The sequence below is a fragment of the Nelumbo nucifera genome, chromosome 4, assembly GCF_055504915.1.
Source record: "Nelumbo nucifera cultivar China Antique chromosome 4, China Antique-T2T, whole genome shotgun sequence".
Lineage (NCBI taxonomy): Eukaryota > Viridiplantae > Streptophyta > Magnoliopsida > Proteales > Nelumbonaceae > Nelumbo > Nelumbo nucifera.
Window position 1 is genome coordinate 51,808,938 of NC_142652.1, and position 27,620 is coordinate 51,836,557.

The following is a 27,620-nucleotide window of genomic DNA, read 5'->3' on the forward strand; positions in this document are numbered from 1 at the left end:
ATGCAGCCTTCCTCCCTTGGTAACCGTGCACAAGCTCCTACGTGAGCAGAGTGTTTGCTTTTCAGATCTGCCGCACCTCCGGATAGATGCAATACTATCGCGGGGCCCACAATGCACGACGAATGCCGAAAGCCCGGTTCTTGCATTGTTGCCATTAAGTAATGACGATCGTGCCGCAAATGGTCCGAGTATCCGACGCATTGTTTCCAGTTGTCTCCCAGAAACAACAAATGGAATTTGCAAATACAAATCAAAATAAAATATTAATAAAATTGGGGTGCAACACGAGGACTTCCCAGGAGGTCACCCTTCCTAGTACTACTCTCGCCCAAGCACGCTTAACTTCGGAGTTCTGATGAGATCCGGTGCATTAGTGCTGGTATGATCGCACCCGTTTAATTCATGCTCGCTTAGATCTTTGTGCACTATCTTGCTCCCCTCCTTTAATTGTTTTAGACTTGAAAAAACTGTGTATGCAGCCTTCCTCCCTTGGTAACCGTGCACAAGCTCCTACGTGAGCAGAGTGTTTGCTTTTCAGATCTGTCGCACCCCCGGATAGATGCAATACTATCGCGGGGCCCACAATGCACGACGAATGCCAAAAGCCCGGTTTTTGCACGGTTCTCATTCAGTAATGACGATCGTGCCGCAAATGGTCCGAGTATCCGGCGCGTTGTTTGCGTTTGTCTCGCCGAAACGACAAATGGAATTTGCAAATACGATATCAAAATAAAATATTAATAAAATTGGGGTGCAACACGAGGACGTCCCAGGAGGTCACCCATCCTAGGACTACTCCCGCCCATGCACACTTAACTTCGGAGTTCTGATGGGATCCGGTGCATTAGTGCTGGTATGATCGCACCCGTTTAATTCATGCTCGCTTAGATCTTTATGCACTATCTTGCTCCCCTCCATTAATTGTTTTAGATTTGAAAAAACTGTGTATGCAGCCTTCCTCCCTTGGTAACCGTGCACAAGCTCCTACGTGAGCAGAGTGTTTGCATTTCAGATCTGCCGCACCCCCGGATAGATGCAATACTATCGCGGGGCCCACAATGCATGACGAATGCCGAAAGCCCGGTTCTTGCATCGTTGCCATTCAGTAATGACGATCGTGCCGCAAATGGTCCGAGTATCCGACGCATTGTTTCCAGTTGTCTCCCAGAAACAACATATGGAATTTGCAAATACAAATCAAAATAAAATATTAATAAAGTTGGGGTGCAACACGAGGACTTCCCAGGAGGTCACCCTTCCTAGTACTACTCTCGCCCAAGCACGCTTAACTTCGGAGTTCTGATGAGATCCGGTGCATTAGTGCTGGTATGATCGCACCAGTTTAATTCATGCTCGCTTAGATCTTTGTGCACTATCTTGCTCCCCTCCATTAATTGTTTTAGACTTGAAAAAACTGTGTATGCAGCCTTCCTCCCTTGGTAACCGTGCACAAGCTCCTACGTGAGCAGAGTGTTTGCTTTTCAGATCTGTCGCACCCCCGGATAGATGCAATACTATCGCGGGGCCCACAATGCACGACGAATGCCAAAAGCCCGGTTTTTGCACGGTTCTCATTCAGTAATGACGATTGTGCCGCAAATGGTCCGAGTATCCGGCGCGTTGTTTGCGTTTGTCTCGCCGAAACGACAAATGGAATTTGCAAATACGATATCGAAATAAAATATTAATAAAATTGGGGTGCAACACGATGACTTCCCAGGAGGTCACCTATCCTAGGACTACTCCCGCCCATGCACACTTAACTTCGGAGTTCTGATGGGATCCGGTGCATTAGTGCTGGTATGATCGCACCCGTTTAATTCATGCTCGCTTAGATCTTTATGCACTATCTTGCTCCCCTCCATTAATTGTTTTAGACTTGAAAAAACTGTGTATGCAGCCTTCCTCCCTTGGTAACCGTGCACAAGCTCCTATGTGAGCAGAGTGTTTGTTTTTCAGATCTGCCGCACCCCCGGATAGATGCAATACTATCGCGGGGCCCACAATGCACGACGAATGCCAAAAGCCCGGTTTTTGCACGGTTCCCATTCAGTAATGACGATCGTGCCGCAAATGGTCCGAGTATCCGGCGCGTTGTTTGAGTTTGTCTCGCCGACACGACAAATGGAATTTGCAAATACGATATCGAAATAAAATATTAATAAAATTGGGGTGAAACACAAGGACTTCCCAGGAGGTCACCCATCCTAATACTACTCTCGCCCAAGCACACTTAACTTCGGAGTTCTGATGAGATCCGGTGCATTAGTGCTGGTATGATAGCAACCATTTAATTCATGCTCGCTTAGATCTTTATGCACTATCTTGCTCCCCTCCATTAATTGTTTTAGATTTGAAAAAACTGTGTATGCAGCCTTCCTCCCTTGGTAACCGTGCACAAGCTCCTACGTGACCAGAGTGTTTGTATTTCAGATCTGCCGCACCCCCGGATAGATGCAATACTATCGCGGGGCCCACAATGCATGACGAATGCCGAAAGCCCGGTTCTTGCATCGTTGCCATTCAGTAATGACGATCGTGCCGCAAATGGTCCGAGTATCCGACGCATTGTTTCCAGTTGTCTCCCAGAAACAACAAATGGAATTTGCAAATACAAATCAAAATAAAATATTAATAAAATTGGGGTGCAACACGAGGACTTCCCAGGAGGTCACCCATCCTAGTACTACTCTCGCCCAAGAACGCTTAATTTCGGAGTTCTGATGGGATCCGGTGCATTAGTGCTGGTATGATCGCACCCGTTTAATTTATGCTCGCTTAGATCTTTATGCACTATCTTGCTCCCCTCCATTAATTGTTTTAGATTTGAAAAAACTGTGTATGCAGCCTTCCTCCCTTGGTAACCGTGCACAAGCTCCTACGTGAGCGGAGTGTTTGCTTTTCAGATCTGCCGCACCTCCGGATAGATGCAATACTATCGCGGGGCCCACAATGCATGACGAATGCCGAAAGCCCGGTTCTTGCATCGTGGCCATTCAGTAATGACGATCGTGCCGCAAATGGTCCGAGTATCCTACGCATTGTTTCCAGTATCTCCCAGAAACAACAAATGGAATTTGCAAATACAAATCAAAATAAAATATTAATAAAATTGGGGTGCAACACGAGGACTTCCCAGGAGGTCACCCATCCTAGTACTACTCTCGCCCAAGCACGCTTAACTTCAGAGTTCTGATGGGATCCGGTGCATTAGTGCAGGTATGATCACACCCGTTTAATTCATGCTCGCTTAGCTCTTTATGCACTATCTTGCTCCCCTCCATTAATTGTTTTAGACTTGAAAAAAACTGTGTATGCAGCCTTCCTCCCTTGGTAACCGTGCACAAGCTCTTACGTGAGCAGAGTGTTTGCTTTTTAGATCTGCCGCACCCCCGGATAGATGCAATACTATCGCGGGGCCCACAATGCACGACGAATGCCAAAAGCCCGGTTTTTTCACGGTTCCCATTCAGTAATGACAATCGTGCCGCAAATGGTCCGAGTATCCGGCGCGTTGTTTGCGTTTGTCTCGCCGAAACGACAAATGGAATTTGCAAATACGATATCGAAATAAAATATTAATAAAATTGGGGTGCAAGACGAGGACTTCCCAGGAGGTCACCCATCCTAGGACTACTCCCGCCCATGCACACTTAACTTCGGAGTTCTGATGGGATCCGGTGCATTAGTGCTGGTATGATCGCACCCGTTTAATTCATGCTCGCTTAGATCTTTTTGCACTATCTTGCTCCCCTCCATTAATTGTTTTAGATTTGAAAAAACTGTGTATGCAGCATTCCTCCCTTGGTAACCGTGCACAAGCTCCTACGTGAGCAGAGTGTTTGCATTTCAGATCTGCCGCACCCCCGGATAGATGCAATACTATCGCGGGGCCCACAATGCATGACGAATGCCGAAAGCCCGGTTCTTGCATCGTTGCCATTCAGTAATGACGATCGTGCCGCAAATGGTCCGAGTATCCGACGCATTGTTTCCAGTTGTCTCCCAGAAACAACATATGGAATTTGCAAATACAAATCAAAATAAAATATTAATAAAGTTGGGGTGCAACACGAGGACTTCCCAGGAGGTCACCCTTCCTAGTACTACTCTCGCCCAAGCACGCTTAACTTCGGAGTTCTGATGAGATCCGGTGCATTAGTGCTGGTATGATCGCACCCGTTTAATTCATGCTCGCTTAGATCTTTGTGCACTATCTTGCTCCCCTCCATTAATTGTTTTAGACTTGAAAAAACTGTGTATGCAGCCTTCCTCCCTTGGTAACCGTGCACAAGCTCCTACGTGAGCAGAGTGTTTGCTTTTCAGATCTGTCGCACCCCCGGATAGATGCAATACTATCGCGGGGCCCACAATGCACGACGAATGCCAAAAGCCCGGTTTTTGCACGGTTCTCATTCAGTAATGACGATTGTGCCGCAAATGGTCCGAGTATCCGGCGCGTTGTTTGCGTTTGTCTCGCCGAAACGACAAATGGAATTTGCAAATACGATATCGAAATAAAATATTAATAAAATTGGGGTGCAACACGAGGACTTCCCAGGAGGTCACCCATCCTAGGACTACTCCCGCCCATGCACACTTAACTTCGGAGTTCTGATGGGATCCGGTGCATTAGTGCTGGTATGATCGCACCCGTTTAATTCATGCTCGCTTAGATCTTTATGCACTATCTTGCTCCCCTTCATTAATTGTTTTAGACTTGAAAAAACTGTGTATGCAGCCTTCCTCCCTTGGTAACCGTGCACAAGCTCCTATGTGAGCAGAGTGTTTGCTTTTCAGATCTGCCGCACCCCCGGATAGATGCAATACTATCGCGGGGCCCACAATGCACGACGAATGCCAAAAGCCCGGTTTTTGCACGGTTCCCATTCAGTAATGACGATCGTGCCGCAAATGGTCCGAGTATCCGGCGCGTTGTTTGAGTTTGTCTCGCCGACACGACAAATGGAATTTGCAAATACGATATCGAAATAAAATATTAATAAAATTGGGGTGCAACACGAGGACTTCCCGGGAGGTCACCCATCCTAGGACTACTCCCGCCCATGCACACTTAACTTCGGAGTTCTGATGGGATCCGCTGCATTAGTGCTGGTATGATCGCACCCGTTTAATTCATGCTCGCTTAGATCTTTATGCACTATCTTGCTCCCCTCCATTAATTGTTTTAGACTTGAAAAAACTGTGTATGCAGCCTTCCTCCCTTGGTAACCGTGCACAAGCTCCTACGTGAGCAGAGTGTTTGCTTTTCAGATCTGCCGCACCCCCGGATAGATGCAATACTATCGCGGGGCCCACAATGCACGACGAATGCCAAAAGCCCGGTTTTTGCACGGTTCCCATTCAGTAATGACGATCGTGCCGCAAATGGTCCGAGTATCCGGCGCGTTGTTTGAGTTTGTCTCGCCGAAACGACAAATGGAATTTGCAAATACGATATCGAAATAAAATATTAATAAAATTGGGGTGACACAAAAGGACTTCCCAGGAGGTCACCCATCCTAATACTACTCTCGCCCAAGCACACTTAACTTCGGAGTTCTGATGAGATCCGGTGCATTAGTGCTGGTATGATAGCACCCGTTTAATTCATGCTCGCTTAGATCTTTATGACCTATCTTGCTCCCTACCATTAATTGTTTTAGATTTGAAAAAAATGTGTATGCAGCCTCTTTCCCTTGGTAACCGTGCACAAGCTCCTACGTGAGCGGAGTGTTTGCTTTTCAGATCTGCCGCACCTCCGGATAGATGCAATACTATCGTGGGGCCCACAATGCATGACGAATGCCGAAAGCCCGGTTCTTGCATCGTGGCCATTCAGTAATGACGATCGTGCCGCAAATGGTCCGAGTATCCGACGCATTGTTTCCAGTATCTCCCAGAAACAACAAATGTAATTTGCAAATACAAATCAAAATAAAATATTAATAAAATTGGGGTGCAACACGAGGACTTCCCAGGAGGTCACCCATCCTAGTACTACTCTCGCCCAAGCACGCTTAACTTCAGAGTTCTGATGGGATCCGGTGCATTAGTGCAGGTATGATCACACCCGTTTAATTCATGCTCGCTTAGATCTTTATGCACTATCTTGCTCCCCTCCATTAATTGTTTTAGACTTGAAAAAAACTGTGTATGCAGCCTTCCTCCCTTGGTAACCGTGCACAAGCTCTTACGTGAGCAGAGTGTTTGCTTTTTAGATCTGCCGCACCCCCGGATAGATGCAATACTATCGCGGGGCCCACAATGCACGACGAATGCCAAAAGCCCGGTTTTTTCACGGTTCCCATTCAGTAATGACAATCGTGCCGCAAATGGTCCGAGTATCCGGCGCGTTGTTTGCGTTTGTCTCGCCGAAACGACAAATGGAATTTGCAAATACGATATCGAAATAAAATATTAATAAAATTGGGGTGCAACACGAGGACTTCCCAGGAGGTCACCCATCCTAGGACTACTCCCGCCCATGCACACTTAACTTCGGAGTTCTGATGGGATCCGGTGCATTAGTGCTGGTATGATCGCACCCGTTTAATTCATGCTCGCTTAGATCTTTATGCACTATCTTGCTCCCCTCCATTAATTGTTTTAGATTTGAAAAAACTGTGTATGCAGCCTTCCTCCCTTGGTAACCGTGCACAAGCTCCTACGTGAGCAGAGTGTTTGCATTTCAGATCTGCCGCACCCCCGGATAGATGCAATACTATCGCGGGGCCCACAATGCATGACGAATGCCGAAAGCCCGGTTCTTGCATCGTTGCCATTCAGTAATGACGATCGTGCCGCAAATGGTCCGAGTATCCGACGCATTGTTTCCAGTTGTCTCGCAGAAACAACAAATGGAATTTGCAAATACAAATCAAAATAAAATATTAATAAAATTGGGGTGCAACACGAGGACTTCCCAGGAGGTCACCCATCCTAGTACTACTCTCGCCCAAGCACGCTTAACTTCGGAGTTCTGATGGGATCCGGTGCATTAGTGCTGGTATGATCGCACCCGTTTAATTTATGCTCGCTTAGATCTTTATGCACTATCTTGCTCCCCTCCATTAATTGTTTTAGATTTGAAAAAACTGTGTATGCAGCCTTCCTCCCTTGGTAACCGTGCACAAGCTCCTACGTGAGCAGAGTGTTTGTATTTCAGATCTGCCGCACCCCCGGATAGATGCAATACTATCGCGGGGCCCACAATGCATGACGAATGCCGAAAGCCCGGTTCTTGCATCGTTGCCATTCAGTAATGACGATCGTGCCGCAAATGGTCCGAGTATCCGACGCATTGTTTCCAGTTGTCTCCCAGAAACAACAAATGGAATTTGCAAATACAAATCAAAATAAAATATTAATAAAATTGGGGTGCAACACGAGGAATTCCCAGGAGGTCACCCATCGTAGTACTACTCTCGCCCAAGCACGCTTAACTTCGGAGTTCTGATGGGATCCGGTGCATTAGTGCTGGTATGATCGCACCCGTTTAATTCATGCTCGCTTAGATCTTTATGCACTATCTTGCTCCCCTCCATTAATTGTTTTAGACTTGAAAAAAACTGTGTATGCAGCCTTCCTCCCTTGGTAACCGTGCACAAGCTCTTACGTGAGCAAAGTGTTTGCTTTTTAGATCTGCCGCACCCCCGGATAGATGCAATACTATCGCGGGGCCCACAATGCACGACGAATGCCAAAAGCCCGGTTTTTTCACGGTTCCCATTCAGTAATGACAATCGTGCCGCAAATGGTCCGAGTATCCGGCGCGTTGTTTGCGTTTGTCTCGCCGAAACGACAAATGGAATTTGCAAATACGATATCGAAATAAAATATTAATAAAATTGGGGTGCAACACGAGGACTTCCCGGGAGGTCACCCATCCTAGGACTACTCCCGCCCATGCACACTTAACTTCGGAGTTCTGATGGGATCCGATGCATTAGTGCTGGTATGATCGCACCCGTTTAATTCATGCTCGCTTAGATCTTTATGCACTATCTTGCTCCCCTCCATTAATTGTTTTAGACTTGAAAAAACTGTGTATGCAGCCTTCCTCCCTTGGTAACCGTGCACAAGCTCCTACGTGAGCAGAGTGTTTGCTTTTCAGATCTGCCGCACCCCCGGATAGATGCAATACTATCGCGGGGCCCACAATGCACGACGAATGCCAAAAGCCCGGTTTTTGCACGGTTCCCTTTCAGTAATGACGATCGTGCCGCAAATGGTCCGAGTATCCGGCGCGTTGTTTGAGTTTGTCTCGCCGAAACGACAAATGGAATTTGCAAATACGATATCGAAATAAAATATTAATAAAATTGGGGTGAAACACAAGGACTTCCCAGGAGGTCACCCATCCTAATACTACTCTCGCCCAAGCACACTTAACTTCGGAGTTCTGGTGAGATCCGGTGCATTAGTGCTGGTATGATAGCACTCGTTTAATTCATGCTCGCTTAGATCTTTATGACCTATCTTGCTCCCTTCCATTAATTGTTTTAGATTTGAAAAAAATGTGTATGCAGCCTCTTTCCCTTAGTAACCGTGCACAAGCTCCTACGTGAGCGGAGTGTTTGCTTTTCAGATCTGCCGCACCTCCGGATAGATGCAATACTATCGCGGGGCCCACAATGCACGACGAATGCCAAAAGCCCGGTTTTTTCACGGTTCCCATTCAGTAATGACAATCGTGCCGCAAATGGTCCGAGTATCCGGCGCGTTGTTTGCGTTTGTCTCGCCGAAACGACAAATGGAATTTGCAAATACGATATCGAAATAAAATATTAATAAAATTGGGGTGCAACACGAGGACTTCCCAGGAGGTCACCCTTCCTAGTACTACTCTCGCCCAAGCACGCTTAACTTCGGAGTTCTGATGAGATCCGGTGCATTAGTGCTGGTATGATCGCACCCGTTTAATTCATGCTCGCTTAGATCTTTGTGCACTATCTTGCTCCCCTCCATTAATTGTTTTAGACTTGAAAAAACTGTGTATGCAGCCTTCCTCCCTTGGTAACCGTGCACAAGCTCCTACGTGAGCAGAGTGTTTGCTTTTCAGATCTGTCGCACCCCCGGATAGATGCAATACTATCGCGGGGCCCACAATGCACGACGAATGCCAAAAGCCCGGTTTTTGCACGGTTCTCATTCAGTAATGACGATCGTGCCGCAAATGGTTCGAGTATCCGGCGCGTTGTTTGCGTTTGTCTCGCCGAAACGACAAATGGAATTTGCAAATACGATATCAAAATAAAATATTAATAAAATTGGGGTGCAACACGAGGACTTCCCAGGAGGTCACCCATCCTAGGACTACTCCCGCCCATGCACACTTAACTTCGGAGTTCTGATGGGATCCGGTGCATTAGTGCTGGTATGATCGCACCCGTTTAATTCATGCTCGCTTAGATCTTTATGCACTATCTTGCTCCCCTCCATTAATTGTTTTAGATTTGAAAAAACTGTGTATGCAGCCTTCCTCCCTTGGTAACCGTGCACAAGCTCCTACGTGAGCAGAGTGTTTGCATTTCAGATCTGCCGCACCCCCGGATAGATGCAATACTATCGCGGGGCCCACAATGCATGACGAATGCCGAAAGCCCGGTTCTTGCATCGTTGCCATTCAGTAATGACGATCGTGCCGCAAATGGTCCGAGTATCCGACGCATTGTTTCCAGTTGTCTCCCAGAAACAACATATGGAATTTGCAAATACAAATCAAAATAAAATATTAATAAAGTTGGGGTGCAACACGAGGACTTCCCAGGAGGTCACCCTTCCTAGTACTACTCTCGCCCAAGCACGCTTAACTTCGGAGTTCTGATGAGATCCGGTGCATTAGTGCTGGTATGATCGCACCCGTTTAATTCATGCTCGCTTAGATCTTTGTGCACTATCTTGCTCCCCTCCATTAATTGTTTTAGACTTGAAAAAACTGTGTATGCAGCCTTCCTCCCTTGGTAACCGTGCACAAGCTCCTACGTGAGCAGAGTGTTTGCTTTTCAGATCTGTCGCACCCCCGGATAGATGCAATACTATCGCGGGGCCCACAATGCACGACGAATGCCAAAAGCCCGGTTTTTGCACGGTTCTCATTCAGTAATGACGATTGTGCCGCAAATGGTCCGAGTATCCGGCGCGTTGTTTGCGTTTGTCTCGCCGAAACGACAAATGGAATTTGCAAATACGATATCGAAATAAAATATTAATAAAATTGGGGTGCAACACGAGGACTTCCCAGGAGGTCACCCATCCTAGGACTACTCCCGCCCATGCACACTTAACTTCGGAGTTCTGATGGGATCCGGTGCATTAGTGCTGGTATGATCTAACCCGTTTAATTCATGCTCGCTTAGATCTTTATGCACTATCTTGCTCCCCTCCATTAATTGTTTTAGACTTGAAAAAACTGTGTATGCAGCCTTCCTCCCTTGGTAACCGTGCACAAGCTCCTATGTGAGCAGAGTGTTTGCTTTTCAGATCTGCCGCACCCCCGGATAGATGCAATACTATCGCGGGGCCCACAATGCACGACGAATTCCAAAAGCCCGGTTTTTGCACGGTTCCCATTCAGTAATGACGATCGTGCCGCAAATGGTCCGAGTATCCGGCGCGTTGTTTGAGTTTGTCTCGCCGACACGACAAATGGAATTTGCAAATACGATATCGAAATAAAATATTAATAAAATTGGGGTGCAACACGAGGACTTCCCGGGAGGTCACCCATCCTAGGACTACTCCCGCCCATGCACACTTAACTTCGGAGTTCTGATGGGATCCGCTGCATTAGTGCTGGTATGATCGCACCCGTTTAATTCATGCTCGCTTAGATCTTTATGCACTATCTTGCTCCCCTCCATTAATTGTTTTAGACTTGAAAAAACTGTGTATGCAGCCTTCCTCCCTTGGTAACCGTGCACAAGCTCCTACGTGAGCAGAGTGTTTGCTTTTCAGATCTGCCGCACCCCCGGATAGATGCAATACTATCGCGGGGCCCACAATGCACGACGAATGCCAAAAGCCCGGTTTTTGCACGGTTCCCATTCAGTAATGACGATCGTGCCGCAAATGGTCCGAGTATCCGGCGCGTTGTTTGAGTTTGTCTCGCCGAAACGACAAATGGAATTTGCAAATACGATATCGAAATAAAATATGAATAAAATTGGGGTGACACAAAAGGACTTCCCAGGAGGTCACCCATCCTAATACTACTCTCGCCCAAGCACACTTAACTGCGGAGTTCTGATGAGATCCGGTGCATTAGTGCTGGTATGATAGCACCCGTTTAATTCATGCTCGCTTAGATCTTTATGACCTATCTTGCTCCCTACCATTAATTGTTTTAGATTTGAAAAAAATGTGTATGCAGCCTCTTTCCCTTGGTAACCGTGCACAAGCTCCTACGTGAGCGGAGTGTTTGCTTTTCAGATCTGCCGCACCTCCGGATAGATGCAATACTATCGCGGGGCCCACAATGCATGACGAATGCCGAAAGCCCGGTTCTTGCATCGTGGCCATTCAGTAATGACGATCGTGCCGCAAATGGTCCGAGTATCCGACGCATTGTTTCCAGTATCTCCCAGAAACAACAAATGGAATTTGCAAATACAAATCAAAATAAAATATTAATAAAATTGGGGTGCAACACGAGGACTTCCCAGGAGGTCACCCATCCTAGTACTACTCTCGCCCAAGCACGCTTAACTTCAGAGTTCTGATGGGATCCGGTGCATTAGTGCAGGTATGATCACACCCGTTTAATTCATGCTCGCTTAGATCTTTATGCACTATCTTGCTCCCCTCCATTAATTGTTTTAGACTTGAAAAAAACTGTGTATGCAGCCTTCCTCCCTTGGTAACCGTGCACAAGCTCTTACGTGAGCAGAGTGTTTGCTTTTTAGATCTGCCGCACCCCCGGATAGATGCAATACTATCGCGGGGCCCACAATGCACGACGAATGCCAAAAGCCCGGTTTTTTCACGGTTCCCATTCAGTAATGACAATCGTGCCGCAAATGGTCCGAGTATCCGGCGCGTTGTTTGCGTTTGTCTCGCCGAAACGACAAATGGAATTTGCAAATACGATATCGAAATAAAATATTAATAAAATTGGGGTGCAACACGAGGACTTCCCAGGAGGTCACCCATCCTAGGACTACTCCCGCCCATGCACACTTAACTTCGGAGTTCTGATGGGATCCGGTGCATTAGTGCTGGTATGATCGCACCCGTTTAATTCATGCTCGCTTAGATCTTTATGCACTATCTTGCTCCCCTCCATTAATTGTTTTAGATTTGAAAAAACTGTGTATGCAGCATTCCTCCCTTGGTAACCGTGCACAAGCTCCTACGTGAGCAGAGTGTTTGCATTTCAGATCTGCCGCACCCCCGGATAGATGCAATACTATCGCGGGGCCCACAATGCATGACGAATGCCGAAAGCCCGGTTCTTGCATCGTTGCCATTCAGTAATGACGATCGTGCCGCAAATGGTCCGAGTATCCGACGCATTGTTTCCAGTTGTCTCCCAGAAACAACATATGGAATTTGCAAATACAAATCAAAATAAAATATTAATAAAGTTGGGGTGCAACACGAGGACTTCCCAGGAGGTCACCCTTCCTAGTACTACTCTCGCCCAAGCACGCTTAACTTCGGAGTTCTGATGAGATCCGGTGCATTAGTGCTGGTATGATCGCACCCGTTTAATTCATGCTCGCTTAGATCTTTGTGCACTATCTTGCTCCCCTCCATTAATTGTTTTAGACTTGAAAAAACTGTGTATGCAGCCTTCCTCCCTTGGTAACCGTGCACAAGCTCCTACGTGAGCAGAGTGTTTGCTTTTCAGATCTGTCGCACCCCCGGATAGATGCAATACTATCGCGGGGCCCACAATGCACGACGAATGCCAAAAGCCCGGTTTTTGCACGGTTCTCATTCAGTAATGACGATTGTGCCGCAAATGGTCCGAGTATCCGGCGCGTTGTTTGCGTTTGTCTCGCCGAAACGACAAATGGAATTTGCAAATACGATATCGAAATAAAATATTAATAAAATTGGGGTGCAACACGAGGACTTCCCAGGAGGTCACCCATCCTAGGACTACTCCCGCCCATGCACACTTAACTTCGGAGTTCTGATGGGATCCGGTGCATTAGTGCTGGTATGATCTAACCCGTTTAATTCATGCTCGCTTAGATCTTTATGCACTATCTTGCTCCCCTCCATTAATTGTTTTAGACTTGAAAAAACTGTGTATGCAGCCTTCCTCCCTTGGTAACCGTGCACAAGCTCCTATGTGAGCAGAGTGTTTGCTTTTCAGATCTGCCGCACCCCCGGATAGATGCAATACTATCGCGGGGCCCACAATGCACGACGAATGCCAAAAGCCCGGTTTTTGCACGGTTCCCATTCAGTAATGACGATCGTGCCGCAAATGGTCCGAGTATCCGGCGCGTTGTTTGAGTTTGTCTCGCCGACACGACAAATGGAATTTGCAAATACGATATCGAAATAAAATATTAATAAAATTGGGGTGAAACACAAGGACTTCCCAGGAGGTCACCCATCCTAATACTACTCTCGCCCAAGCACACTTAACTTCGGAGTTCTGATGAGATACGGTGCATTAGTGCTGGTATGATAGCACCCGTTTAATTCATGCTCGCTTAGATCTTTATGCACTATCTTGCTCCCCTCCATTAATTGTTTTAGATTTGAAAAAACTGTGTATGCAGCCTTCCTCCCATGGTAACCGTGCACAAGCTCCTACGTGAGCAGAGTGTTTGTATTTCAGATCTGCCGCACCCCCGGATAGATGCAATACTATCGCGGGGCCCACAATGCATGACGAATGCCGAAAGCCCGGTTCTTGCATCGTTGCCATTCAGTAATGACGATCGTGCCGCAAATGGTCCGAGTATCCGACGCATTGTTTCCAGTTGTCTCCCAGAAACAACAAATGGAATTTGCAAATACAAATCAAAATAAAATATTAATAAAATTGGGGTGCAACACGAGGACTTCCCAGGAGGTCACCCATCCTAGTACTACTCTCGCCCAAGCACGCTTAACTTCGGTGTTCTGATGGGATCCGGTGCATTAGTGCTGGTATGATCGCACCCGTTTAATTCATGCTCGCTTAGATCTTTATGCACTATCTTGCTCCCCTCCATTAATTGTTTTAGACTTGAAAAAACTGTGTATGCAGCCTTCCTCCCTTGGTAACCGTGCACAAGCTCTTACGTGAGCAGAGTGTTTGCTTTTTAGATCTGCCGCACCCCCGGATAGATGCAATACTATCGCGGGGCCCACAATGCATGACGAATGCCGAAAGCCTGGTTCTTGCATCGTTGCCATTCAGTAATGACGATCGTGCCGCAAATGGTCCGAGTATCCGACGCATTGTTTCCAGTTGTCTCCCAGAAACAACAAATGGAATTTGCAAATACAAATCAAAATAAAATATTAATAAAATTGGGGTGCAACACGAGGACTTCCCAGGAGGTCACCCATCCTAATACTACTCTCGCCCAGACACGCTTAACTTCGGAGTTCTGATGGGATCCGGTGCATTAGTGTTGGTATGATCACACCCGTTTAATTCATGCTCGCTTAGATCTTTATGCACTATCTTGCTCCCCTCCATTAATTGTTTTAGACTTGAAAAAAACTGTGTATGCAGCCTTCCTCCCTTGGTAACCGTGCACAAGCTCTTACGTGAGCAGAGTGTTTGCTTTTTAGATCTGCCGCACCCCCGGATAGATACAATACTATCGCGGGGCCCACAATGCACGACGAATGCCAAAAGCCCGGTTTTTTCACGGTTCCCATTCAGTAATGACAATCGTGCCGCAAATGGTCCGAGTATCCGGCGCGTTGTTTGCGTTTGTCTCGCCGAAACGACAAATGGAATTTGCAAATACGATATCGAAATAAAATATTAATAAAATTGGGGTGCAACACGAGGACTTCCCAGGAGGTCACCCATCCTAGGACTACTCCCGCCCATGCACACTTAACTTCGGAGTTCTGATGGGATCCGGTGCATTAGTGCTGGTATGATCGCACCCGTTTAATTCATGCTCGCTTAGATCTTTATGCACTATCTTGCTCCCCTCCATTAATTGTTTTAGATTTGAAAAAACTGTGTATGCAGCATTCCTCCCTTGGTAACCGTGCACAAGCTCCTACGTGAGCAGAGTGTTTGCATTTCAGATCTGCCGCACCCCCGGATAGATGCAATACTATCGCGGGGCCCACAATGCATGACGAATGCCGAAAGCCCGGTTCTTGCATCGTTGCCATTCAGTAATGACGATCGTGCCGCAAATGGTCCGAGTATCCGACGCATTGTTTCCAGTTGTCTCCCAGAAACAACAAATGGAATTTGCAAATACAAATCAAAATAAAATATTAATAAAATTGGGGTGCAACACAAGGACTTCCCAGGAGGTCACCCATCCTAGTACTACTCTCGCCCAAGCACGCTTAACTTCGGAGTTCTGATGGGATCCGGTGCATTAGTGCTGGTATGATCGCACCCGTTTAATTCATGCTCGCTTAGATCTTTATGCACTATCTTGCTCCCCTCCATTAATTGTTTTAGATTTGAAAAAACTGTGTATGCAGCCTTCCTCCCTTGGTAACCGTGCACAAGCTCCTACGTGAGCAGAGTGTTTGTATTTCAGATCTGCCGCACCTCCGGATAGATGCAATACTATCGCGGGGCCCACAATGCATGACGAATGCCGAAAGCCCGGTTCTTGCATCGTGGCCATTCAGTAATGACGATCGTGCCGCAAATGGTCCGAGTATCCGACGCATTGTTTCCAGTATCTCCCAGAAACAACAAATGGAATTTGCAAATACAAATCAAAATAAAATATTAATAAAATTGGGGTGCAACACGAGGACTTCCCAGGAGTTCACCCATCCTAGTACTACTCTCGCCCAAGCACGCTTAACTTCAGAGTTCTGATGGGATCCGGTGCATTAGTGCTGGTATGATCGCACCCGTTTAATTCATGCTCGCTTAGATCTTTATGCACTATCTTGCTCCCCTCCATTAATTGTTTTAGACTTGAAAAAACTGTGTATGCAGCCTTCCTCCCTTGGTAACCGTGCACAAGCTCTTACGTGAGTAGAGTGTTTGCTTTTTAGATCTGCCGCACCCCCGGATAGATGCAATACTATCGCGGGGCCCACAATGCACGACGAATGCCAAAAGCCCGGTTTTTGCACGGTTCTCATTCAGTAATGACGATTGTGCCGCAAATGGTCCGAGTATCCGGCGCGTTGTTTGCGTTTGTCTCGCCGAAACGACAAATGGAATTTGCAAATACGATATCGAAATAAAATATTAATAAAATTGGGGTGCAACACGAGGACTTCCCAGGAGGTCACCCATCCTAGGACTACTCCCGCCCATGCACACTTAACTTCGGAGTTCTGATGGGACCCGGTGCATTAGTGCTGGTATGATCGCACCCGTTTAATTCATGCTCGCTTAGATCTTTATGCACTATCTTGCTCCCCTCCATTAATTGTTTTAGACTTGAAAAAACTGTGTATGCAGCCTTCCTCCCTTGGTAACCGTGCACAAGCTCCTACGTGAGCAGAGTGTTTGCTTTTCAGATCTGCCGCACCCCCGGATAGATGCAATACTATCGCGGGGCCCACAATGCACGACGAATGCCAAAAGCCCGGTTTTTGCACGGTTCCCATTCAGTAATGACGATCGTGCCGCAAATGGTCCGAGTATCCGGCGCGTTGTTTGAGTTTGTCTCGCCGAAACGCAAATGGAATTTGCAAATACGATATCGAAATAAAATATTAATAAAATTGGGGTGACACAAAAGGACTTCCCAGGAGGTCACCCATCCTAATACTACTCTCGCCCAAGCACACTTAACTTCGGAGTTCTGATGAGATCCGGTGCATTAGTGCTGGTATGATAGCACCCGTTTAATTCATGCTCGCTTAGATCTTTATGACCTATCTTGCTCCCTACCATTAATTGTTTTAGATTTGAAAAAAATGTGTATGCAGCCTCTTTCCCTTGGTAACCGTGCACAAGCTCCTACGTGAGCGGAGTGTTTGCTTTTCAGATCTGCCGCACCTCTGGATAGATGCAATACTATCGCGGGGCCCACAATGCATGACGAATGCCGAAAGCCCGGTTCTTGCATCGTGGCCATTCAGTAATGACGATCGTGCCGCAAATGGTCCGAGTATCCGACGCATTGTTTCCAGTATCTCCCAGAAACAACAAATGGAATTTGCAAATACAAATCAAAATAAAATATTAATAAAATTGGGGTGCAACACGAGGACTTCCCAGGAGGTCACCCATCCTAGTACTACTCTCGCCCAAGCACGCTTAACTTCAGAGTTCTGATGGGATCCGGTGCATTAGTGCAGGTATGATCACACCCGTTTAATTCATGCTCGCTTAGATCTTTATGCACTATCTTGCTCCCCTCCATTAATTGTTTTAGACTTGAAAAAAACTGTGTATGCAGCCTTCCTCCCTTGGTAACCGTGCACAAGCTCTTACGTGAGCAGAGTGTTTGCTTTTTAGATCTGCCGCACCCCCGGATAGATGCAATACTATCGCGGGGCCCACAATGCACGACGAATGCCAAAAGCCCGGTTTTTTCACGGTTCCCATTCAGTAATGACAATCGTGCCGCAAATGGTCCGAGTATCCGGCGCGTTGTTTGCGTTTGTCTCGCCGAAACGACAAATGGAATTTGCAAATACGATATCGAAATAAAATATTAATAAAATTGGGGTGCAACACGAGGACTTCCCAGGAGGTCACCCATCCTAGGACTACTCCCGCCCATGCACACTTAACTTCGGAGTTCTGATGGGATCCGGTGCATTAGTGCTGGTATGATCGCACCCGTTTAATTCATGCTCGCTTAGATCTTTATGCACTATCTTGCTCCCCTCCATTAATTGTTTTAGATTTGAAAAAACTGTGTATGCAGCATTCCTCCCTTGGTAACCGTGCACAAGCTCCTACGTGAGCAGAGTGTTTGCATTTCAGATCTGCCGCACCCCCGGATAGATGCAATACTATCGCGGGGCCCACAATGCATGACGAATGCCGAAAGCCCGGTTCTTGCATCGTTGCCATTCAGTAATGACGATCGTGCCGCAAATGGTCCGAGTATCCGACGCATTGTTTCCAGTTGTCTCCCAGAAACAACATATGGAATTTGCAAATACAAATCAAAATAAAATATTAATAAAGTTGGGGTGCAACACGAGGACTTCCCAGGAGGTCACCCTTCCTAGTACTACTCTCGCCCAAGCACGCTTAACTTCGGAGTTCTGATGAGATCCGGTGCATTAGTGCTGGTATGATCGCACCCGTTTAATTCATGCTCGCTTAGATCTTTGTGCACTATCTTGCTCCCCTCCATTAATTGTTTTAGACTTGAAAAAACTGTGTATGCAGCCTTCCTCCCTTGGTAACCGTGCACAAGCTCCTACGTGAGCAGAGTGTTTGCTTTTCAGATCTGTCGCACCCCCGGATAGATGCAATACTATCGCGGGGCCCACAATGCACGACGAATGCCAAAAGCCCGGTTTTTGCACGGTTCTCATTCAGTAATGACGATTGTGCCGCAAATGGTCCGAGTATCCGGCGCGTTGTTTGCGTTTGTCTCGCCGAAACGACAAATGGAATTTGCAAATACGATATCGAAATAAAATATTAATAAAATTGGGGTGCAACACGAGGACTTCCCAGGAGGTCACCCATCCTAGGACTACTCCCGCCCATGCACACTTAACTTCGGAGTTCTGATGGGATCCGGTGCATTAGTGCTGGTATGATCTAACCCGTTTAATTCATGCTCGCTTAGATCTTTATGCACTATCTTGCTCCCCTCCATTAATTGTTTTAGACTTGAAAAAACTGTGTATGCAGCCTTCCTCCCTTGGTAACCGTGCACAAGCTCCTATGTGAGCAGAGTGTTTGCTTTTCAGATCTGCCGTACCCCCGGATAGATGCAATACTATCGCGGGGCCCACAATGCACGACGAATGCCAAAAGCCCGGTTTTTGCACGGTTCCCATTCAGTAATGACGATCGTGCCGCAAATGGTCCGAGTATCCGGCGCGTTGTTTGAGTTTGTCTCGCCGACACGACAAATGGAATTTGCAAATACGATATCGAAATAAAATATTAATAAAATTGGGGTGAAACACAAGGACTTCCCAGGAGGTCACCCATCCTAATACTACTCTCGCCCAAGCACACTTAACTTCGGAGTTCTGATGAGATACGGTGCATTAGTGCTGGTATGATAGCACCCGTTTAATTCATGCTCGCTTAGATCTTTATGCACTATCTTGCTCCCCTCCATTAATTGTTTTAGATTTGAAAAAACTGTGTATGCAGCCTTCCTCCCTTGGTAACCGTGCACAAGCTCCTACGTGAGCAGAGTGTTTGTATTTCAGATCTGCCGCACCCCCGGATAGATGCAATACTATCGCGGGGCCCACAATGCATGACGAATGCCGAAAGCCGGTTCTTGCATCGTTGCCATTCAGTAATGACGATCGTGCCGCAAATGGTCCGAGTATCCGACGCATTGTTTCCAGTTGTCTCCCAGAAACAACAAATGGAATTTGCAAATACAAATCAAAATAAAATATTAATAAAATTGGGGTGCAACACGAGGACTTCCCAGGAGGTCACCCATCCTAGTACTACTCTCGCCCAAGCACGCTTAACTTCGGTGTTCTGATGGGATCCGGTGCATTAGTGCTGGTATGATCGCACCCGTTTAATTCATGCTCGCTTAGATCTTTATGCACTATCTTGCTCCCCTCCATTAATTGTTTTAGACTTGAAAAAAACTGTGTATGCAGCCTTCCTCCCTTGGTAACCGTGCACAAGCTCTTACGTCAGCAGAGTGTTTGCTTTTTAGATCTGCCGCACCCCCGGATAGATGCAATACTATCGCGGGGCCCACAATGCACGACGAATGCCAAAAGCCCGGTTTTTTCACGGTTCCCATTCAGTAATGACAATCGTGCCGCAAATGGTCCGAGTATCCGGCGCGTTGTTTGCGTTTGTCTCGCCGAAACGACAAATGGAATTTGCAAATACGATATCGAAATAAAATATTAATAAAATTGGGGTGCAACACGAGGACTTCCCAGGAGGTCACCCATCCTAGGACTACTCCCGCCCATGCACACTTAACTTCAGAGTTCTGATGGGATCCGGTGCATTAGTGCTGGTATGATCGCACCCGTTTAATTCATGCTCGCTTAGATCTTTATGCACTATCTTGCTCCCCTCCATTAATTGTTTTAGATTTGAAAAAACTGTGTATGCAGCATTCCTCCCTTGGTAACCGTGCACAAGCTCCTACGTGAGCAGAGTGTTTGCATTTCAGATCTGCCGCACCCCCGGATAGATGCAATACTATCGCGGGGCCCACAATGCATGACGAATGCCGAAAGCCCGGTTCTTGCATCGTTGCCATTCAGTAATGACGATCGTGCCGCAAATGGTCCGAGTATCCGACGCATTGTTTCCAGTTGTCTCCCAGAAACAACAAATGGAATTTGCAAATACAAATCAAAATAAAATATTAATAAAATTGGGGTGCAACACAAGGACTTCCCAGGAGGTCACCCATCCTAGTACTACTCTCGCCCAAGCACGCTTAACTTCGGAGTTCTGATGGGATCCGGTGCATTAGTGCTGGTATGATCGCACCCGTTTAATTCTTGCTCGCTTAGATCTTTATGCACTATCTTGCTCCCCTCCATTAATTGTTTTAGATTTGAAAAAACTGTGTATGCAGCCTTCCTCCCTTGGTAACCGTGCACAAGCTCCTACGTGAGCAGAGTGTTTGTATTTCAGATCTGCCGCACCCCCGGATAGATGCAATACTATCGCGGGGCCCACAATGCATGACGAATGCCGAAAGCCCGGTTCTTGCATCGTCGCCATTCAGTAATGACGATCGTGCCGCAAATGGTCCGAGTATCCGACGCATTGTTTCCAGTTGTCTCCCAGAAACAACAAATGGAATTTGCAAATACAAATCAAAATAAAATATTAATAAAATTGGGGTGCAACACGAGGAATTCCCAGGAGGTCACCCATCCTAGTACTACTCTCGCCCAAGCACGCTTAACTTCGGAGTTCTGATGGGATCCGGTGCATTAGTGCTGGTATGATCGCACCCGTTTAATTCATGCTCGCTTAGATCTTTATGCACTATCTTGCTCCCCTCCATTAATTGTTTTAGACTTGAAAAAAACTGTGTATGCAGCCTTCCTCCCTTGGTAACCGTGCACAAGCTCTTACGTGAGCAGAGTGTTTGCTTTTTAGATCTGCCGCACCCCCGGATAGATGCAATACTATCGCGGGGCCCACAATGCACGACGAATGCCAAAAGCCCGGTTTTTTCACGGTTCCCATTCAGTAATGACAATCGTGCCGCAAATGGTCCGAGTATCCGGCGCGTTGTTTGCGTTTGTCTCGCCGAAACGACAAATGGAATTTGCAAATACGATATCGAAATAAAATATTAATAAAATTGGGGTGCAACACGAGGACTTCCCAGGAGGTCACCCATCCTAGGACTACTCCCGCCCATGCACACTTAACTTCGGAGTTCTGATGGGACCCGGTGCATTAGTGCTGGTATGATCGCACCCGTTTAATTCATGCTCGCTTAGATCTTTATGCACTATCTTGCTCCCCTCCATTAATTGTTTTAGACTTGAAAAAACTGTGTATGCAGCCTTCCTCCCTTGGTAACCGTGCAGAAGCTCCTACGTGAGCAGAGTGTTTGCTTTTCAGATCTGCCGCACCCCCGGATAGATGCAATACTATCGCGGGGCCCACAATGCACGACGAATGCCAAAAGCCCGGTTTTTGCACGGTTCCCATTCAGTAATGACGATCGTGCCGCAAATGGTCCGAGTATCCGGCGCGTTGTTTGAGTTTGTCTCGCCGAAACGACAAATGGAATTTGCAAATACGATATCGAAATAAAATATTAATAAAATTGGGGTGAAACACAAGGACTTCCCAGGCGGTCACCCATCCTAATACTACTCTCGCCCAAGCACACTTAACTTCGGAGTTCTGATGAGATCCGGTGCATTAGTGCTGGTATGATATCACCCGTTTAATTCATGCTCGCTTAGATCTTTATGACCTATCTTGCTCCCTTCCATTAATTGTTTTAGATTTGAAAAAAATGTGTATGCAGCCTCTTTCCCTTGGTAACCGTGCACAAGCTCCTACGTGAGCGGAGTGTTTGCTTTTCAGATCTGCCGCACCTCCGGATAGATGCAATACTATCGCGGGGCCCACAATGCATGACGAATGCCGAAAGCCCGGTTCTTGCATCGTGGCCATTCAGTAATGACGATCGTGCCGCAAATGGTCCGAGTATCCGACGCATTGTTTCCAGTATCTCCCAGAAACAACAAATGGAATTTGCAAATACAAATCAAAATAAAATATTAATAAAATTGGGGTGCAACACGAGGACTTCCCAGGAGTTCACCCATCCTAGTACTACTCTCGCCCAAGCACGCTTAACTTCAGAGTTCTGATGGGATCCGGTGCATTAGTGCTGGTATGATCGCACCCGTTTAATTCATGCTCGCTTAGATCTTTATGCACTATCTTGCTCCCCTCCATTAATTGTTTTAGACTTGAAAAAACTGTGTATGCAGCCTTCCTCCCTTGGTAACCGTGCACAAGCTCTTACGTGAGCAGAGTGTTTGCTTTTTAGATCTGCCGCACCCCCGGATAGATGCAATACTATCGCGGGGCCCACAATGCACGACGAATGCCAAAAGCCCGGTTTTTGCACGGTTCTCATTCAGTAATGACGATGGTGCCGCAAATGGTCCGAGTATCCGGCGCGTTGTTTGCGTTTGTCTCGCCGAAACGACAAATGGAATTTGCAAATACGATATCGAAATAAAATATTAATAAAATTGGGGTGCAACACGAGGACTTCCCAGGAGGTCACCCATCCTAGGACTACTCCCGCCCATGCACACTTAACTTCGGAGTTCTGATGGGACCCGGTGCATTAGTGCTGGTATGATCGCACCCGTTTAATTCATGCTCGCTTAGATCTTTATGCACTATCTTGCTCCCCTCCATTAATTGTTTTAGACTTGAAAAAACTGTGTATGCAGCCTTCCTCCCTTGGTAACCGTGCACAAGCTCCTACGTGAGCAGAGTGTTTGCTTTTCAGATCTGCCGCACCCCCGGATAGATGCAATACTATCGCGGGGCCCACAATGCACGACGAATGCCAAAAGCCCGGTTTTTGCACGGTTCCCATTCAGTAATGACGATCGTGCCGCAAATGGTCCGAGTATCCGGCGCGTTGTTTGAGTTTGTCTCGCCGAAACGCAAATGGAATTTGCAAATACGATATCGAAATAAAATATTAATAAAATTGGGGTGACACAAAAGGACTTCCCAGGAGGTCACCCGTCCTAATACTACTCTCGCCCAAGCACACTTAACTTCGGAGTTCTGATGAGATCCGGTGCATTAGTGCTGGTATGATAGCACCCGTTTAATTCATGCTCGCTTAGATCTTTATGACCTATCTTGCTCCCTACCATTAATTGTTTTAGATTTGAAAAAAATGTGTATGCAGCCTCTTTCCCTTGGTAACCGTGCACAAGCTCCTACGTGAGCGGAGTGTTTGCTTTTCAGATCTGCCGCACCTCCGGATAGATGCAATACTATCGCGGGGCCCACAATGCATGACGAATGCCGAAAGCCCGGTTCTTGCATCGTGGCCATTCAGTAATGACGATCGTGCCGCAAATGGTCCGAGTATCCGACGCATTGTTTCCAGTTGTCTCCCAGAAACAACATATGGAATTTGCAAATACAAATCAAAATAAAATATTAATAAAGTTGGGGTGCAACACGAGGACTTCCCAGGAGGTCACCCTTCCTAGTACTACTCTCGCCCAAGCACGCTTAACTTCGGAGTTCTGATGAGATCCGGTGCATTAGTGCTGGTATGATCGCACCCGTTTAATTCATGCTCGCTTAGATCTTTGTGCACTATCTTGCTCCCCTCCATTAATTGTTTTAGACTTGAAAAAACTGTGTATGCAGCCTTCCTCCCTTGGTAACCGTGCACAAGCTCCTACGTGAGCAGAGTGTTTGTATTTCAGATCTGCCGCACCTCCGGATAGATGCAATACTATCGCGGGGCCCACAATGCATGACGAATGCCGAAAGCCCGGTTCTTGCATCGTGGCCATTCAGTAATGACGATCGTGCCGCAAATGGTCCGAGTATCCGACGCATTGTTTCCAGTATCTCCCAGAAACAACAAATGGAATTTGCAAATACAAATCAAAATAAAATATTAATAAAATTGGGGTGCAACACGAGGACTTCCCAGGAGTTCACCCATCCTAGTACTACTCTCGCCCAAGCACGCTTAACTTCAGAGTTCTGATGGGATCCGGTGCATTAGTGCTGGTATGATCGCACCCGTTTAATTCATGCTCGCTTAGATCTTTATGCACTATCTTGCTCCCCTCCATTAATTGTTTTAGACTTGAAAAAACTGTGTATGCAGCCTTCCTCCCTTGGTAACCGTGCACAAGCTCTTACGTGAGTAGAGTGTTTGCTTTTGAGATCTGCCGCACCCCCGGATAGATGCAATACTATCGCGGGGCCCACAATGCACGACGAATGCCAAAAGCCCGGTTTTTGCACGGTTCTCATTCAGTAATGACGATTGTGCCGCAAATGGTCCGAGTATCCGGCGCGTTGTTTGCGTTTGTCTCGCCGAAACGACAAATGGAATTTGCAAATACGATATCGAAATAAAATATTAATAAAATTGGGGTGCAACACGAGGACTTCCCAGGAGGTCACCCATCCTAGGACTACTCCCGCCCATGCACACTTAACTTCGGAGTTCTGATGGGACCCGGTGCATTAGTGCTGGTATGATCGCACCCGTTTAATTCATGCTCGCTTAGATCTTTATGCACTATCTTGCTCCCCTCCATTAATTGTTTTAGACTTGAAAAAACTGTGTATGCAGCCTTCCTCCCTTGGTAACCGTGCACAAGCTCCTACGTGAGCAGAGTGTTTGCTTTTCAGATCTGCCGCACCCCCGGATAGATGCAATACTATCGCGGGGCCCACAATGCACGACGAATGCCAAAAGCCCGGTTTTTGCACGGTTCCCATTCAGTAATGACGATCGTGCCGCAAATGGTCCGAGTATCCGGCGCGTTGTTTGAGTTTGTCTCGCCGAAACGCAAATGGAATTTGCAAATACGATATCGAAATAAAATATTAATAAAATTGGGGTGACACAAAAGGACTTCCCAGGAGGTCACCCATCCTAATACTACTCTCGCCCAAGCACACTTAACTTCGGAGTTCTGATGAGATCCGGTGCATTAGTGCTGGTATGATAGCACCCGTTTAATTCATGCTCGCTTAGATCTTTATGACCTATCTTGCTCCCTACCATTAATTGTTTTAGATTTGAAAAAAATGTGTATGCAGCCTCTTTCCCTTGGTAACCGTGCACAAGCTCCTACGTGAGCGGAGTGTTTGCTTTTCAGATCTGCCGCACCTCCGGATAGATGCAATACTATCGCGGGGCCCACAATGCATGACGAATGCCGAAAGCCCGGTTCTTGCATCGTGGCCATTCAGTAATGACGATCGTGCCGCAAATGGTCCGAGTATCCGACGCATTGTTTCCAGTATCTCCCAGAAACAACAAATGGAATTTGCAAATACAAATCAAAATAAAATATTAATAAAATTGGGATGCAACACGAGGACTTCCCAGGAGGTCACCCATCCTAGTACTACTCTCGCCCAAGCACGCTTAACTTCAGAGTTCTGATGGGATCCGGTGCATTAGTGCAGGTATGATCACACCCGTTTAATTCATGCTCGCTTAGATCTTTATGCACTATCTTGCTCCCCTCCATTAATTGTTTTAGACTTGAAAAAAACTGTGTATGCAGCCTTCCTCCCTTGGTAACCGTGCACAAGCTCTTACGTGAGCAGAGTGTTTGCTTTTTAGATCTGCCGCACCCCCGGATAGATGCAATACTATCGCGGGGCCCACAATGCACGACGAATGCCAAAAGCCCGGTTTTTTCACGGTTCCCATTCAGTAATGACAATCGTGCCGCAAATGGTCCGAGTATCCGGCGCGTTGTTTGCGTTTGTCTCGCCGAAACGACAAATGGAATTTGCAAATACGATATCGAAATAAAATATTAATAAAATTGGGGTGCAACACGAGGACTTCCCAGGAGGTCACCCATCCTAGGACTACTCCCGCCCATGCACACTTAACTTCGGAGTTCTGATGGGATCCGGTGCATTAGTGCTGGTATGATCGCACCCGTTTAATTCATGCTCGCTTAGATCTTTATGCACTATCTTGCTCCCCTCCATTAATTGTTTTAGATTTGAAAAAACTGTGTATGCAGCATTCCTCCCTTGGTAACCGTGCACAAGCTCCTACGTGAGCAGAGTGCTTGCATTTCAGATCTGCCGCACCCCCGGATAGATGCAATACTATCGCGGGGCCCACAATGCATGACGAATGCCGAAAGCCCGGTTCTTGCATCGTTGCCATTCAGTAATGACGATCGTGCCGCAAATGGTCCGAGTATCCGACGCATTGTTTCCAGTTGTCTCCCAGAAACAACATATGGAATTTGCAAATACAAATCAAAATAAAATATTAATAAAGTTGGGGTGCAACACGAGGACTTCCCAGGAGGTCACCCTTCCTAGTACTACTCTCGCCCAAGCACGCTTAACTTCGGAGTTCTGATGAGATCCGGTGCATTAGTGCTGGTATGATCGCACCCGTTTAATTCATGCTCGCTTAGATCTTTGTGCACTATCTTGCTCCCCTCCATTAATTGTTTTAGACTTGAAAAAACTGTGTATGCAGCCTTCCTCCCTTGGTAACCGTGCACAAGCTCCTACGTGAGCAGAGTGTTTGCTTTTCAGATCTGTCGCACCCCCGGATAGATGCAATACTATCGCGGGGCCCACAATGCACGACGAATGCCAAAAGCCCGGTTTTTGCACGGTTCTCATTCAGTAATGACGATTGTGCCGCAAATGGTCCGAGTATCCGGCGCGTTGTTTGCGTTTGTCTCGCCGAAACGACAAATGGAATTTGCAAATACGATATCGAAATAAAATATTAATAAAATTGGGGTGCAACACGAGGACTTCCCAGGAGGTCACCCATCCTAGGACTACTCCCGCCCATGCACACTTAACTTCGGAGTTCTGATGGGATCCGGTGCATTAGTGCTGGTATGATCTAACCCGTTTAATTCATGCTCGCTTAGATCTTTATGCACTATCTTGCTCCCCTCCATTAATTGTTTTAGACTTGAAAAAACTGTGTATGCAGCCTTCCTCCCTTGGTAACCGTGCACAAGCTCCTATGTGAGCAGAGTGTTTGCTTTTCAGATCTGCCGCACCCCCGGATAGATGCAATACTATCGCGGGGCCCACAATGCACGACGAATGCCAAAAGCCCGGTTTTTGCACGGTTCCCATT

At 46.8% G+C, this 27,620-nt stretch overlaps 45 non-coding genes and 13 pseudogenes across 45 annotated transcripts; all 58 read right to left on the reverse strand.

Annotated features, from left to right (window-relative positions):
- Nucleotides 1–274: 274 nt before the first annotated feature.
- On the reverse strand, nt 275–393 carry LOC148795878 (5S ribosomal RNA). Its single transcript, XR_016072412.1, has one exon. It is a non-coding gene; the product is annotated as a 5S ribosomal RNA (ribosomal RNA).
- Nucleotides 394–748: 355 nt separating this feature from the next.
- Nucleotides 749–867, reverse strand: LOC148795879 (5S ribosomal RNA). Its single transcript, XR_016069970.1, has one exon. It is a non-coding gene; the product is annotated as a 5S ribosomal RNA (ribosomal RNA).
- A 354-nt stretch (nt 868–1,221) lies between these two features.
- On the reverse strand, nt 1,222–1,340 carry LOC148795880 (5S ribosomal RNA). Its single transcript, XR_016074620.1, has one exon. It is a non-coding gene; the product is annotated as a 5S ribosomal RNA (ribosomal RNA).
- A 355-nt stretch (nt 1,341–1,695) lies between these two features.
- Nucleotides 1,696–1,814, reverse strand: LOC148795881 (5S ribosomal RNA). The gene has a single exon (XR_016070748.1). It is a non-coding gene; the product is annotated as a 5S ribosomal RNA (ribosomal RNA).
- A 355-nt stretch (nt 1,815–2,169) lies between these two features.
- LOC148795882 (5S ribosomal RNA) lies at nt 2,170–2,288 on the reverse strand (annotated as a pseudogene).
- A 354-nt stretch (nt 2,289–2,642) lies between these two features.
- LOC148795883 (5S ribosomal RNA) lies at nt 2,643–2,761 on the reverse strand. The gene has a single exon (XR_016075222.1). It is a non-coding gene; the product is annotated as a 5S ribosomal RNA (ribosomal RNA).
- A 353-nt stretch (nt 2,762–3,114) lies between these two features.
- Nucleotides 3,115–3,233, reverse strand: LOC148795884 (5S ribosomal RNA). Its single transcript, XR_016072654.1, has one exon. It is a non-coding gene; the product is annotated as a 5S ribosomal RNA (ribosomal RNA).
- A 356-nt stretch (nt 3,234–3,589) lies between these two features.
- LOC148795885 (5S ribosomal RNA) lies at nt 3,590–3,708 on the reverse strand. The gene has a single exon (XR_016068866.1). It is a non-coding gene; the product is annotated as a 5S ribosomal RNA (ribosomal RNA).
- Nucleotides 3,709–4,062: 354 nt separating this feature from the next.
- On the reverse strand, nt 4,063–4,181 carry LOC148795886 (5S ribosomal RNA). Its single transcript, XR_016072413.1, has one exon. It is a non-coding gene; the product is annotated as a 5S ribosomal RNA (ribosomal RNA).
- Nucleotides 4,182–4,536: 355 nt separating this feature from the next.
- Nucleotides 4,537–4,655, reverse strand: LOC148795887 (5S ribosomal RNA). Its single transcript, XR_016073867.1, has one exon. It is a non-coding gene; the product is annotated as a 5S ribosomal RNA (ribosomal RNA).
- A 355-nt stretch (nt 4,656–5,010) lies between these two features.
- On the reverse strand, nt 5,011–5,129 carry LOC148795888 (5S ribosomal RNA). The gene has a single exon (XR_016070128.1). It is a non-coding gene; the product is annotated as a 5S ribosomal RNA (ribosomal RNA).
- Nucleotides 5,130–5,484: 355 nt separating this feature from the next.
- Nucleotides 5,485–5,603, reverse strand: LOC148795889 (5S ribosomal RNA; annotated as a pseudogene).
- Nucleotides 5,604–5,956: 353 nt separating this feature from the next.
- On the reverse strand, nt 5,957–6,075 carry LOC148795890 (5S ribosomal RNA). The gene has a single exon (XR_016072655.1). It is a non-coding gene; the product is annotated as a 5S ribosomal RNA (ribosomal RNA).
- A 356-nt stretch (nt 6,076–6,431) lies between these two features.
- On the reverse strand, nt 6,432–6,550 carry LOC148795891 (5S ribosomal RNA). The gene has a single exon (XR_016073868.1). It is a non-coding gene; the product is annotated as a 5S ribosomal RNA (ribosomal RNA).
- Nucleotides 6,551–6,904: 354 nt separating this feature from the next.
- On the reverse strand, nt 6,905–7,023 carry LOC148795892 (5S ribosomal RNA). Its single transcript, XR_016072466.1, has one exon. It is a non-coding gene; the product is annotated as a 5S ribosomal RNA (ribosomal RNA).
- Nucleotides 7,024–7,377: 354 nt separating this feature from the next.
- LOC148795893 (5S ribosomal RNA) lies at nt 7,378–7,496 on the reverse strand. The gene has a single exon (XR_016069474.1). It is a non-coding gene; the product is annotated as a 5S ribosomal RNA (ribosomal RNA).
- Nucleotides 7,497–7,852: 356 nt separating this feature from the next.
- Nucleotides 7,853–7,971, reverse strand: LOC148795894 (5S ribosomal RNA). The gene has a single exon (XR_016069762.1). It is a non-coding gene; the product is annotated as a 5S ribosomal RNA (ribosomal RNA).
- A 355-nt stretch (nt 7,972–8,326) lies between these two features.
- LOC148795895 (5S ribosomal RNA) lies at nt 8,327–8,445 on the reverse strand (annotated as a pseudogene).
- Nucleotides 8,446–8,800: 355 nt separating this feature from the next.
- On the reverse strand, nt 8,801–8,919 carry LOC148795896 (5S ribosomal RNA). The gene has a single exon (XR_016072414.1). It is a non-coding gene; the product is annotated as a 5S ribosomal RNA (ribosomal RNA).
- A 355-nt stretch (nt 8,920–9,274) lies between these two features.
- On the reverse strand, nt 9,275–9,393 carry LOC148795897 (5S ribosomal RNA). The gene has a single exon (XR_016073869.1). It is a non-coding gene; the product is annotated as a 5S ribosomal RNA (ribosomal RNA).
- A 354-nt stretch (nt 9,394–9,747) lies between these two features.
- LOC148795898 (5S ribosomal RNA) lies at nt 9,748–9,866 on the reverse strand. Its single transcript, XR_016072415.1, has one exon. It is a non-coding gene; the product is annotated as a 5S ribosomal RNA (ribosomal RNA).
- A 355-nt stretch (nt 9,867–10,221) lies between these two features.
- LOC148795899 (5S ribosomal RNA) lies at nt 10,222–10,340 on the reverse strand (annotated as a pseudogene).
- Nucleotides 10,341–10,695: 355 nt separating this feature from the next.
- On the reverse strand, nt 10,696–10,814 carry LOC148795900 (5S ribosomal RNA). Its single transcript, XR_016070129.1, has one exon. It is a non-coding gene; the product is annotated as a 5S ribosomal RNA (ribosomal RNA).
- A 355-nt stretch (nt 10,815–11,169) lies between these two features.
- On the reverse strand, nt 11,170–11,288 carry LOC148795901 (5S ribosomal RNA; annotated as a pseudogene).
- A 353-nt stretch (nt 11,289–11,641) lies between these two features.
- LOC148795902 (5S ribosomal RNA) lies at nt 11,642–11,760 on the reverse strand. The gene has a single exon (XR_016072656.1). It is a non-coding gene; the product is annotated as a 5S ribosomal RNA (ribosomal RNA).
- Nucleotides 11,761–12,116: 356 nt separating this feature from the next.
- Nucleotides 12,117–12,235, reverse strand: LOC148795903 (5S ribosomal RNA). Its single transcript, XR_016073870.1, has one exon. It is a non-coding gene; the product is annotated as a 5S ribosomal RNA (ribosomal RNA).
- Nucleotides 12,236–12,589: 354 nt separating this feature from the next.
- On the reverse strand, nt 12,590–12,708 carry LOC148795904 (5S ribosomal RNA). The gene has a single exon (XR_016072416.1). It is a non-coding gene; the product is annotated as a 5S ribosomal RNA (ribosomal RNA).
- Nucleotides 12,709–13,063: 355 nt separating this feature from the next.
- Nucleotides 13,064–13,182, reverse strand: LOC148795905 (5S ribosomal RNA; annotated as a pseudogene).
- A 355-nt stretch (nt 13,183–13,537) lies between these two features.
- On the reverse strand, nt 13,538–13,656 carry LOC148795906 (5S ribosomal RNA; annotated as a pseudogene).
- A 354-nt stretch (nt 13,657–14,010) lies between these two features.
- On the reverse strand, nt 14,011–14,129 carry LOC148795907 (5S ribosomal RNA). The gene has a single exon (XR_016072930.1). It is a non-coding gene; the product is annotated as a 5S ribosomal RNA (ribosomal RNA).
- A 354-nt stretch (nt 14,130–14,483) lies between these two features.
- LOC148795908 (5S ribosomal RNA) lies at nt 14,484–14,602 on the reverse strand. Its single transcript, XR_016072594.1, has one exon. It is a non-coding gene; the product is annotated as a 5S ribosomal RNA (ribosomal RNA).
- Nucleotides 14,603–14,958: 356 nt separating this feature from the next.
- On the reverse strand, nt 14,959–15,077 carry LOC148795909 (5S ribosomal RNA). The gene has a single exon (XR_016073871.1). It is a non-coding gene; the product is annotated as a 5S ribosomal RNA (ribosomal RNA).
- Nucleotides 15,078–15,431: 354 nt separating this feature from the next.
- LOC148795910 (5S ribosomal RNA) lies at nt 15,432–15,550 on the reverse strand. Its single transcript, XR_016070982.1, has one exon. It is a non-coding gene; the product is annotated as a 5S ribosomal RNA (ribosomal RNA).
- Nucleotides 15,551–15,903: 353 nt separating this feature from the next.
- Nucleotides 15,904–16,022, reverse strand: LOC148795911 (5S ribosomal RNA). The gene has a single exon (XR_016075300.1). It is a non-coding gene; the product is annotated as a 5S ribosomal RNA (ribosomal RNA).
- A 355-nt stretch (nt 16,023–16,377) lies between these two features.
- Nucleotides 16,378–16,496, reverse strand: LOC148795912 (5S ribosomal RNA). The gene has a single exon (XR_016075801.1). It is a non-coding gene; the product is annotated as a 5S ribosomal RNA (ribosomal RNA).
- A 354-nt stretch (nt 16,497–16,850) lies between these two features.
- On the reverse strand, nt 16,851–16,969 carry LOC148795913 (5S ribosomal RNA; annotated as a pseudogene).
- A 353-nt stretch (nt 16,970–17,322) lies between these two features.
- LOC148795914 (5S ribosomal RNA) lies at nt 17,323–17,441 on the reverse strand. Its single transcript, XR_016072657.1, has one exon. It is a non-coding gene; the product is annotated as a 5S ribosomal RNA (ribosomal RNA).
- Nucleotides 17,442–17,797: 356 nt separating this feature from the next.
- On the reverse strand, nt 17,798–17,916 carry LOC148795915 (5S ribosomal RNA). Its single transcript, XR_016073872.1, has one exon. It is a non-coding gene; the product is annotated as a 5S ribosomal RNA (ribosomal RNA).
- Nucleotides 17,917–18,270: 354 nt separating this feature from the next.
- LOC148795916 (5S ribosomal RNA) lies at nt 18,271–18,389 on the reverse strand. Its single transcript, XR_016072417.1, has one exon. It is a non-coding gene; the product is annotated as a 5S ribosomal RNA (ribosomal RNA).
- Nucleotides 18,390–18,744: 355 nt separating this feature from the next.
- Nucleotides 18,745–18,863, reverse strand: LOC148795917 (5S ribosomal RNA; annotated as a pseudogene).
- A 355-nt stretch (nt 18,864–19,218) lies between these two features.
- Nucleotides 19,219–19,337, reverse strand: LOC148795918 (5S ribosomal RNA; annotated as a pseudogene).
- Nucleotides 19,338–19,690: 353 nt separating this feature from the next.
- Nucleotides 19,691–19,809, reverse strand: LOC148795919 (5S ribosomal RNA). Its single transcript, XR_016072931.1, has one exon. It is a non-coding gene; the product is annotated as a 5S ribosomal RNA (ribosomal RNA).
- A 356-nt stretch (nt 19,810–20,165) lies between these two features.
- Nucleotides 20,166–20,284, reverse strand: LOC148795920 (5S ribosomal RNA). The gene has a single exon (XR_016075673.1). It is a non-coding gene; the product is annotated as a 5S ribosomal RNA (ribosomal RNA).
- A 354-nt stretch (nt 20,285–20,638) lies between these two features.
- On the reverse strand, nt 20,639–20,757 carry LOC148795921 (5S ribosomal RNA). Its single transcript, XR_016070992.1, has one exon. It is a non-coding gene; the product is annotated as a 5S ribosomal RNA (ribosomal RNA).
- A 354-nt stretch (nt 20,758–21,111) lies between these two features.
- Nucleotides 21,112–21,230, reverse strand: LOC148795922 (5S ribosomal RNA). The gene has a single exon (XR_016070961.1). It is a non-coding gene; the product is annotated as a 5S ribosomal RNA (ribosomal RNA).
- Nucleotides 21,231–21,586: 356 nt separating this feature from the next.
- On the reverse strand, nt 21,587–21,705 carry LOC148795923 (5S ribosomal RNA). The gene has a single exon (XR_016075802.1). It is a non-coding gene; the product is annotated as a 5S ribosomal RNA (ribosomal RNA).
- A 355-nt stretch (nt 21,706–22,060) lies between these two features.
- LOC148795924 (5S ribosomal RNA) lies at nt 22,061–22,179 on the reverse strand. The gene has a single exon (XR_016070759.1). It is a non-coding gene; the product is annotated as a 5S ribosomal RNA (ribosomal RNA).
- A 353-nt stretch (nt 22,180–22,532) lies between these two features.
- On the reverse strand, nt 22,533–22,651 carry LOC148795925 (5S ribosomal RNA). Its single transcript, XR_016075301.1, has one exon. It is a non-coding gene; the product is annotated as a 5S ribosomal RNA (ribosomal RNA).
- A 355-nt stretch (nt 22,652–23,006) lies between these two features.
- LOC148795926 (5S ribosomal RNA) lies at nt 23,007–23,125 on the reverse strand. The gene has a single exon (XR_016075803.1). It is a non-coding gene; the product is annotated as a 5S ribosomal RNA (ribosomal RNA).
- A 354-nt stretch (nt 23,126–23,479) lies between these two features.
- Nucleotides 23,480–23,598, reverse strand: LOC148795927 (5S ribosomal RNA; annotated as a pseudogene).
- A 354-nt stretch (nt 23,599–23,952) lies between these two features.
- On the reverse strand, nt 23,953–24,071 carry LOC148795928 (5S ribosomal RNA). Its single transcript, XR_016072418.1, has one exon. It is a non-coding gene; the product is annotated as a 5S ribosomal RNA (ribosomal RNA).
- A 353-nt stretch (nt 24,072–24,424) lies between these two features.
- Nucleotides 24,425–24,543, reverse strand: LOC148795929 (5S ribosomal RNA). Its single transcript, XR_016075302.1, has one exon. It is a non-coding gene; the product is annotated as a 5S ribosomal RNA (ribosomal RNA).
- Nucleotides 24,544–24,898: 355 nt separating this feature from the next.
- Nucleotides 24,899–25,017, reverse strand: LOC148795930 (5S ribosomal RNA). Its single transcript, XR_016075804.1, has one exon. It is a non-coding gene; the product is annotated as a 5S ribosomal RNA (ribosomal RNA).
- Nucleotides 25,018–25,371: 354 nt separating this feature from the next.
- LOC148795931 (5S ribosomal RNA) lies at nt 25,372–25,490 on the reverse strand (annotated as a pseudogene).
- A 353-nt stretch (nt 25,491–25,843) lies between these two features.
- On the reverse strand, nt 25,844–25,962 carry LOC148795932 (5S ribosomal RNA). The gene has a single exon (XR_016073551.1). It is a non-coding gene; the product is annotated as a 5S ribosomal RNA (ribosomal RNA).
- Nucleotides 25,963–26,318: 356 nt separating this feature from the next.
- Nucleotides 26,319–26,437, reverse strand: LOC148795933 (5S ribosomal RNA). The gene has a single exon (XR_016073874.1). It is a non-coding gene; the product is annotated as a 5S ribosomal RNA (ribosomal RNA).
- A 354-nt stretch (nt 26,438–26,791) lies between these two features.
- LOC148795934 (5S ribosomal RNA) lies at nt 26,792–26,910 on the reverse strand. Its single transcript, XR_016072420.1, has one exon. It is a non-coding gene; the product is annotated as a 5S ribosomal RNA (ribosomal RNA).
- Nucleotides 26,911–27,265: 355 nt separating this feature from the next.
- On the reverse strand, nt 27,266–27,384 carry LOC148795935 (5S ribosomal RNA; annotated as a pseudogene).
- Nucleotides 27,385–27,620: the final 236 nt, after the last annotated feature.